Raw genomic sequence first — 9,150 nt, 5'->3', positions numbered from 1 at the left:
TTTTAACGTCGCTCTAGAACTACTATTCATTTGTCAGTACTTCTTTGATGTACAGATTGAATGGCAGGGGCGAAGAATGCCACGTGAAACTGTAACCTTCCTTTCTTTCCTTTTTTAGTTTGAGCTCTTGATTGTTGGTGTTCTATTCATATTGCTCTCTCTTGGTTCTTGTACTTATTGTGTATCATCCGTCTTCCCTGTGGCTATATTTATCAGAATTTGAAATATCTTGCACTATTTTACATTGTCGAACGCTTTTCCCAATCGACAAATGCTATGGGTGTCTTGTCTCAATTTTTCTGACGTTTTCGTTCCATCATGAAACCCAACGCCAGAACTGCTTCCCTGGTATCTTTAACTTTCGTAAAATCCAACTGACTGTCATTTAATAGATCTTCAGTTTTTTTTCAATTCTTTTATACAAAATTATTGTCAGCAAATTGCCTGCATGAGACGTTAAACCGGTGGAGCGATAAATCTCGCGCTTATCTCCCCTTGAAATCTACAAAACTGTGCGTATAGTAGTTTCCCGAAAGTCTTATCGTGTGTCTACTGTTATGACCAGATAAGCATCATGTGATGCACTAACTAAACTATTCTTCTTTCGAAGTAAAATGTTCACCATCTACAAAAGTACAGTTCCACATGAGACTTGAAGAATTCTTTAGTCGTACTCGATGATGTTGAGTGCTTCATATGAGATCACAAACTGCGGTGAGTGCTAAAAAGCTCTATTCATTATTGATCTCTGCTGAAGGGCACTGCTGCATTGCTGTGCGGAGAGAGAGGGCGTGTATTCTTCAGCCTGTGCCATTAATCGTTGCGGATTGCAGCCAGATACCGCTAACGTCTGTGCTATAGATGTGCGCCGCCGAGTGCGGTGGGGTAGCATTCATCTCACGCTAGGTGAGGAAATCCTACGTCATAGTGACGTAACGCTACGTCATGGTGACGTAAATAACCCAAACGACTACATGAGTACGTATATCGAACTCTGCTGTTTTACCGATAACGTCAAAGCTAAATGTAAATACATGTGTACAAGAGAAATGACAGGAGTTGTTGATATGCTCATCCCAGTGGAATGAATTATTAAATACAATCCCAACAATTTGTGATGTTATTGTGTGTTTCACGAACATAACGAATGTCTGAACGAAGGAACTATAACGAAAGTAAAAAAAAAGCTTGCCATTTTTTTTAATCCGATGAATTGTGCTAAAATCGTGTGGACAGAAACGTGAAATAATTAATTATTAAGCTGCAATCCAAAGAACGTGGGATGTTATTGTGCGTTTCATGAACATAATGGATATCTGAATGAAGGGTTCATACCCATAACGAAATTAAAAAAAAAAGTGTATAGTCATTTTTTTAATCCGCTTAATCTTGCATAAATCATGTGGATAAAAGTTAAATAAGGAGTAATTGATGTGTTTCGTATTTTTTATAAAAGCCAATGAATTTTACGTCATTCATGTGGGCAGAAACGTTAAACTGAGAAATTGAAGTTGCTGGAAATATTAAACCATGTAGTTGCATTTAATTCTGCCTTCATGTTGTAAAACAACTAAGAAAGATAGCGAAATCTTTCAGCCTATCTTTTTGGATCTTCTCGAAAGCTTTCTCATCTCCGTTAGAGCCCTTGTTCAGAACGACGTACACGCTAGCAACACCGGACAGTAGGACAATGATAGCACACAAACAAATAACAATACAAATTCAAGACGCACACACCAATCGACATATACAGAATGCACAAAACAGTCGATAGGACAACTCGTGAAATTAATGATGGCTGTACCTACGTCACTATGATTTAGGGCTCTCCTCACCTAGCTTGAGAAGAATGCTACCCACTGCGGTGTGGCATTGAGATCTTTGGAGGGTACCACATCAGCATATCATAGATTCTACAAAACATCATGAACAGTAGCTTGGTTTTCACTTTCACCAATGATATTAGAAGTTCCGAAGGAACATAAGCTATGCCCTCTGCTTTATTGCCGCGCGGTTAGGGGCTCCATGTCACGAATCGCGCGGCACCTCCCGCCGGAGTTTCGAATCCTCCCTCGGGCATGGGTGTACGTGTTGTCGTTAGCGTTAAGTTAGGTTAAGTTAGTTTAAGTAGTGTGTAAGTCTAGGGACCGATGACCTCAGCAGTTTGATCTCTTAGGAATTCACACACAATTCAACATTTTTTTCTACTTTATTTCAGCGCAGGTCTTCCAGAAGGCTGTCAAACTGAATGTAATACGTCAATACTGACTCCCGATTCTTCTTCTACCACATCGTCAGACAAGTCCTCCATCTTAGGGGATTTCCAATGTACGTTTTCCATTTATCAGCGCTTCTGCGCTTAACAATCGACTTCAAGCTGCACTCTTAATATTAATAACCCTTGCTTTTAACTTCGCCGATGACGGTTCTGGCCTTTCTATGTTCTGATTCTATCCTTCCTACGATATACCTCATAGATATTTATTATTCTATTGTTGATAAAGTAAACACTGTAATAAAATGCAGTAGAAGGAAAAGAAGAGTAGCTCAGCCTTTAAATGTTATTTTTCGTAATGCTGACTCCTTTTCCATCTTTTTTGGCCTTTTATTCTGTGTTTTTCTTTATTTTTATCCACAATAACTGTTTTTACATAAGAATGTTCTGTTGAGTTCGAGTAGCTGAGTGGGGTCGAGCATTTACACCCAACTCGTGGACACTTCCAGAATTCCAAGGTTGTCAATAACGATCGTGTGAGCACTAACGTAGCTTATGCGAACCCCAGTAGAAGTTTCAGCAAGTTACTCGGCGATCGTTTTCAGTAGGTTGGTTAAACACACAAATATTCTCTTTAGTCATGCTGTTCTTAGAGGGAAGTGTGTGAACTGCATTCTCAACTTTTTCTCGTCCTCGTAAAAACTGTTTTTGTTTTGTGTACGCCTGAGTATATTTCAGGGTGTTGCCCCGAACTGTGCCACAAGTCTTTTGAAAGTTTAGAATGGTTGATTACAATGCGTTGTACAAGAGATGACAGTTCCGCTTACTCTAACATTGCAATTATGACTAAAGTAACGGTGTGAGAACGTTATAGCTGTGGAGAACTATCACTGGAAACGAAAACAACAATGGCGGATTTACAAAAAAGCGCGTAAAACAAAAATTCTGTTTTATATTTCGTTCACCCTCATATACTCACACAGTTATGTAATCGCACGTTTTACCGTTCTGTAAAATATATATCTGTGCCAGTGGGAGAGAGGACATAAAGAGTCAAATCTGGACATAATAAATAACTAAATTAACAAAAAATATCGCTATTAATATCAATCTATGTATGATACATGATCGTACGATCTAAAGCTTAATTGACATCAAAGACCCTGCCACTGTTGAAAACTTTGTGAAGATGGTGTCAATGAGAGGTGACCCATCACGGAAGTACCACTAGTCATTCTTCATAGAAAGGAGCGTATGACGTGGCGTGTTACCATGTACACTGAATTGCAGATCAATGCCAGACCACAAGGAAAAAATCTCTGAAACAAGGAATAACAGTTTACGAACTCTGTTAACTCATGGATGTATAATTATAAACTCATATTCTACTCACTTTCCTGGAACATATGAGGAACTTGATAAATGAAAAAAGGAAATTTTTCGGGAAACACATTCTGCCGTGGCGGCTTTAATTTTGGCTGCATGGCACTCCGCTGGTGCCACTAACTACTTGGTTTGCTGGCATTAATCTGATCATACGTGGCGAGGTACGGTCTTTGGTCGAAGCTTGTGTAGATGGTTTTGGCGGGCCCTGTTAGTGGCAATTAGCTGGAGGGCACGGTGGCTTTTGGTGGACTTTGGCTGTTCAATAAGGGCCTCGAGAAGCCGCGACTGGTTAAATAGGTCGGAGGCAAGCCTCGCGGACTCGCTTAAGAATTGGTAGCAGCGAGTTGCGGGAAGAGTAGCGGACGTCGTGTGCAGCCTGCTCGGCAGATTTACAGCCTACTCTACAAGCTTAAATTTTACGGATCTTCGACGATCGCCTATACGGATTGGAGGCAACAACACCCCGGCTTGGAATTCTGGAAGTCACGGCTCCTCCAATGAGGTGAAGTGTTTATTTTTTATTTTTGTGTGAACCTGATATTGTAAGACTACGTCTGGGGTAATGTAGAACTGGACCTCTCATATTAACGTGCCTCCGAGTGATTGTGTACACGATGATCGGTCAGTGTAACTGATGGTAATTTGTTGTTCCTGGCCATATTCTGAGCAAGAGTGCGAATATTCCCTGTTATAAACTGACCTGACGAAAGTAAATTTGTAACATAATCTGTGTCGGAGGCAAGATACCCTTTGTAGATGAGTAGCCTTAGTTAATGCATAAGCTGGCGCTGAAGTTTCGTCTTGTACTTTACAAGTAATTTTAAGGTGTGTTAAGCTAGTAACTTTTATGTGTAGTCGCTTCTGGGATAAGTTAAAATTTCCCACGTCTTAGGCTTTCTTATCTGTAGCGTGACTTGCGCATATTACTGTTCCTTCTGATGTGTGTTGGCAGGGTAGCTTTGGCAGGGGACGACGCGTTCCTGCTTCCAGAGCCCAGAGCAGGCGCGTGCTTTCTTTCTGTTGCGGCGACACTTCTGTCGTCGCACGACGTATGGTTTTGCCCGCAATCCGGTGCCCCTGCCAACCTCATCATGGTGGCTCAAGTTGAGTTAAGTTGATCGTTTGATACGTACCTCGATGGATTGTCGCTGATTAATCAGGAATTATTAATCGGCCCTTTTTGGTGAATTCAGTAAGTTCATGAGGATTGAAACATGTTCTGCAAGCCCAAAGTTCCGCCTCAGTGTACCTGCTCTTTAACTACACGTTTAAACCTTGCACCCTTATGGTACTTCTGGAGCATGTTCAGTTTCAAGGCCTTTTACTTATCAATAACAACTGTTGAGCCTTTCCTTTTATCCAGTCATTAGCTATGTCCACGCATTGTGAAACTTGCCTGCCGCCTGCTGTATTTCCCAGCTTATCTTATATTTTGGGCAATTGTATATTTATTTAAGGGTCATTGTCAATGTCTCTATTGGTGTGTACCAATTGGGAGTCACATTTAAATTTTATGCCTTCCCGGCTTTTCTTGTATTTTGGGGATTGTGTACTTTATTGCTTAGGGGATTTTATTAAGGTTTATAAACTGTTAAGTGCTTTCCAATATCCACAGTCAGTGGCGTTATTTGTTATCCTTTCCTTATTTTGGGTGGGCGTTGTCTATTTCTTTAAGGTTTCATTCATCCTTGGGAATTATTAGTACTTTTAGTGGCAGTCATTTGTAATTCATTTTACTGGTAAAATTCAGTTTTTTGAACAATCTTGCAGTAACATCCAGTTGGCGTGACGTCTTACTTGTATTTGGGGACTTACGTATATTCCTGGTTTTAAGCCCTGTTCAAAGTGGTACAAATCGTTAAAGTTTATTAATGATGAATTGTGCCTGTTCAAGTTTTTAAATGAATGTGAACATTTTTATTCCTTTAACAGGGTTTTTTATATTGTAATTATAATATTGTTATACAGTAAAATGTATTCTATGAAACAACAAATGGCGAAATATGTGGCTCCACCTTCAATATGCTTTTCCTTAAAATTATCCCAACTCTTGTTGTGAGATATCACACAGTTTTTATCTAGTACACCGAAATGCTAATTCCAAAACGATTTAATTTAAGATTTACACAGCTTTTTCAGGCACGATTCTGATTGTGTGTTTCACTTAGCTGAAATTTTCATTGTTTATCTCAGAGTGGCGGGACACAGTTTCCAAGTTCTCTCAGAAGTCGATAAATGAAAAGATGAAAGATAAAAGTTTCATTAATATACACATTCAAAATGATTGTTTGTGTCTTATTTATCTTTGTCATTAATTACAAAGAAAGTTATTTTCTTGTCCACTCCGCCAAACACTCTGTTGGGGTGACAGCTGTGACCAAGAATAAGAAAATAGTGTACCAGCTTTTTAAATTGTCTGTTTTCCTCTATGAAGGCCATTAGTGAGCAAATTATTACTGTGTGTTTATTTGGACTGGTAAAAGAGCCAGAAAGCAAATGAATATCAAGAGGACCATGTTCTGGCAGATCGCCTCGCAGTTTCTGAGAAAATGCAGTAAAGCAGAGGTAGCTTGTTTGCATCCTTTCACTCACTTTTCAAGCCAAGTGTAAAAAGTAATCCCTTCTTTTGTCTGTGCTCGGTAATGAATCATAATGCACGAATTGTATAGCCAAACCTGTGCTGAATAGATAGCTTTGGTACTATTTGATTCTATTGTATATCATTCAACATTCACTACATTTCATGTTTTGTTTTTCATTACTTTTTTGCACGAAGTTTGTGCAACTTGTGGTTTGTTATAAATTGATTCTTTTTCTTGAAAGCTAATTTCTTTTGAGAGTATGTCTTTGGATATCTCTGATGTTGCTTGAAATGTTGCGTAGACAGGTACTGTTTGGCCACCTTTTTTCCTTATGCTGTACTCTGTCGACATAGTATTCTTCCTTTTTGCTCCGTTCCTAAAGTTCCTTCTTTCTGACAAATCTGGCTCGAACAGAGAGCGTAATCAGGATCTAATTTTGTTGTGCAAGCAACTAATTTATTTCTATTGTTGGTTCTGTCGGCAAGTGCTTGCCTAGAGTTTACGCTCTTTTTTTCTTTTTCCAGAAATCCCTCTCAATTATCATTAACAATTAAATTTAACGTTGGTACTCTTCCGTCATATCTCTCAGAAGTAAAGCAAAGTTTGCATTTATCGACTTCTATCAAGTTTTGCAAAAACTCGTAGTTTTCAACACCATAACAACAGCAAAGATCGGCTTTTGACAAAAGCGTTTCAACAGATCATGCATGACAGCAAGCTTGATTTATAGTTACCAAACTCTAGATTTTGAACAAATGAGCCTTCGTCGACTTTTGAAAAACGCGCTTTTCATTATGCTACATTAGCAAGTAGACGCTTTGCAGTCTGAGACAATGTTAGAGCTGTCATACGAATGTATTTCTTGAGTAAGCGATTAGAGGTGAGAAGACGTAGTGATATTGTAAAACTTGTTAAAGATTTTACTTGTGCGTTACAATGCTGAATGAATCATATACTTCATAAATGTCTTTGTTTTCTGTTTCGTGCCTGATGCACGAAAGACACAACATGCGACGGCAGAGTCTTTGTCGCAGCAGCCATAGACACTTAGCGGGAGTGTGAGACGCCACGTATGTCATCCAGCGGTCGCAAGAGAATCCAATTATGTATTCTTTGACACCTCTGGTTCCATTATATTAACGAAAAAATCCAAAATAAAACTGTAGTTAGAGGGCTGTGCTGAATTTGGTACGCAATTCAAGAGCTGCCGCTGGTAGGTACTGCAGTTTCCCAGTCACACACATCGAAAACTAAGTAAAGCGTTTACATGCAAATGGATTCGCACTCTTTAGTACGTGTCCAGCACATGTAAACAGATGTGCTATGGTGTAACGTATTTGTATGATGTAACGAGCATCTGTGATGAACATGTATATGGACATGGCCTTTTGGAAAAGGTGCCGCGTGTTTTTAAATATTTTAGTGATGCCAAACGTTTATAATGTACTGAGTTTTATCCAAGTGACATATTTTGCGTGGGGTTCAGTTTAAAAGGAGCAAGTTTTATTACAAAAAATGTTTAAGACCTGAAGATGACAGCTAAGGCTATTGAAACCAGCTGTCTTGAATAAAAAATATTTCGTAAGATCTCGGGTTTTGAATGATTTTTAACAGTTATTTTCGAGGAACACCACTGAGGAAATTTAGAGAAACAGAATTTTAAGTTGACTGCCCCAATAAACTGCGAGTAAGGACCACGAAGACAAGATACGAGAAATTGGGGCTCATAGGCTGGCATATAGACATTCGTTTCTCCTTCGCTCTGTTTGCGAGTGGAACAGGAAAGGAAATGACTTGTCGTTGTACGGGATTTCTTCAGCCACGCGCCGCTCGGTTGATTCCCGAGTATCTATGTAGATGTAGATGCAGATGGACAGGGTGGGACACATAAAAAGTGCCCCGGAAACAGTATTCCAGGATACAAGGAAACACAGCTGAGGAAAGGAAATACAGTACTAAACTGCCAATAGCAGACGTTGAAAGTGAAGACCATTCACGACTTGACACTTTTGGGCCCTGCTCAGCAAGTTACTGAAGACGGATCGAAGCTGGACTGCTGGAATTGTTCTGTTAGAGTTCTTGAAAACTATAGGGGTTGTTGTGATACACCTCAGATTTGGGGGTCCCCACACAAAGTAATCGCACACCGACAAATCACGTGACTTTGATGGCCAGCTAGGGCCGCGACCAGACTGACCTCTGCTAACAACTCTGTCTGGGGTATAAATGTGCCCCAAGGTTCGGCCGGACGTTCTGTATCCTACTGGAAGTAATTGTAGGTCTTTCCCTCCTCCGTTAACGCTGACACAAATTGTTTCAAAATGTTGGCAGTGTAGTGCGCCGAAGTCGGCTTTTGATGAAACCAGATGGGACCAATAATGCGATACTGCGCACCATACCAGAAACTTCTGATCATGCAGTGGTGTTCTGCGGAGATTCTGCGGATTCTCTGCAGCCCGGAACCTGTGATTATGTGAGCTGACATTACCCTTCATGTGGACCCAAGCTTCATCAGACTTAAAGAACAGATCCATGTCCAAGTCGTTCATTGTTATCTCAGTGAAGAGCCACTCACAAAACTGGAGGTACTGAGGAGCATCTGCTGGTTTTAATGCGTGAACAACACATACACGGTAGGGATAAGTTGCAGGTCCAGGTGAAGTATTTGTCCGCGTAATCGACGTGATAGGCCTGTCTCGTGCGACAAGCATCGGGTTGATTTGAAAGCACTCTGAAGCATTTTCTGGTGAACTGCAGCCACATTTTTCTGGTGTGCGGGAACGTTTCGGAACGTTTTTTGACTTGTTCAAACCAGATCCTGATTGGTTGATTTGGGGGAGGTGATCAAATAGTGAGGTCATTGGTCCCATCGGATTAGGGATGGATCGGAAAGGAAGTCGGCCGTGTCCTTCCAAAGGAAACAACCCGGAATTTGCCTGAAGCGATATAAGGAAATCACGAAAAACT

Source organism: Schistocerca nitens, chromosome 2, assembly GCF_023898315.1.
Source record: "Schistocerca nitens isolate TAMUIC-IGC-003100 chromosome 2, iqSchNite1.1, whole genome shotgun sequence".
NCBI lineage: Eukaryota > Metazoa > Arthropoda > Insecta > Orthoptera > Acrididae > Schistocerca > Schistocerca nitens.
The sequence above is the reverse complement of the archived record's forward strand: the minus strand, read 5'-3'. Positions refer to the sequence as shown.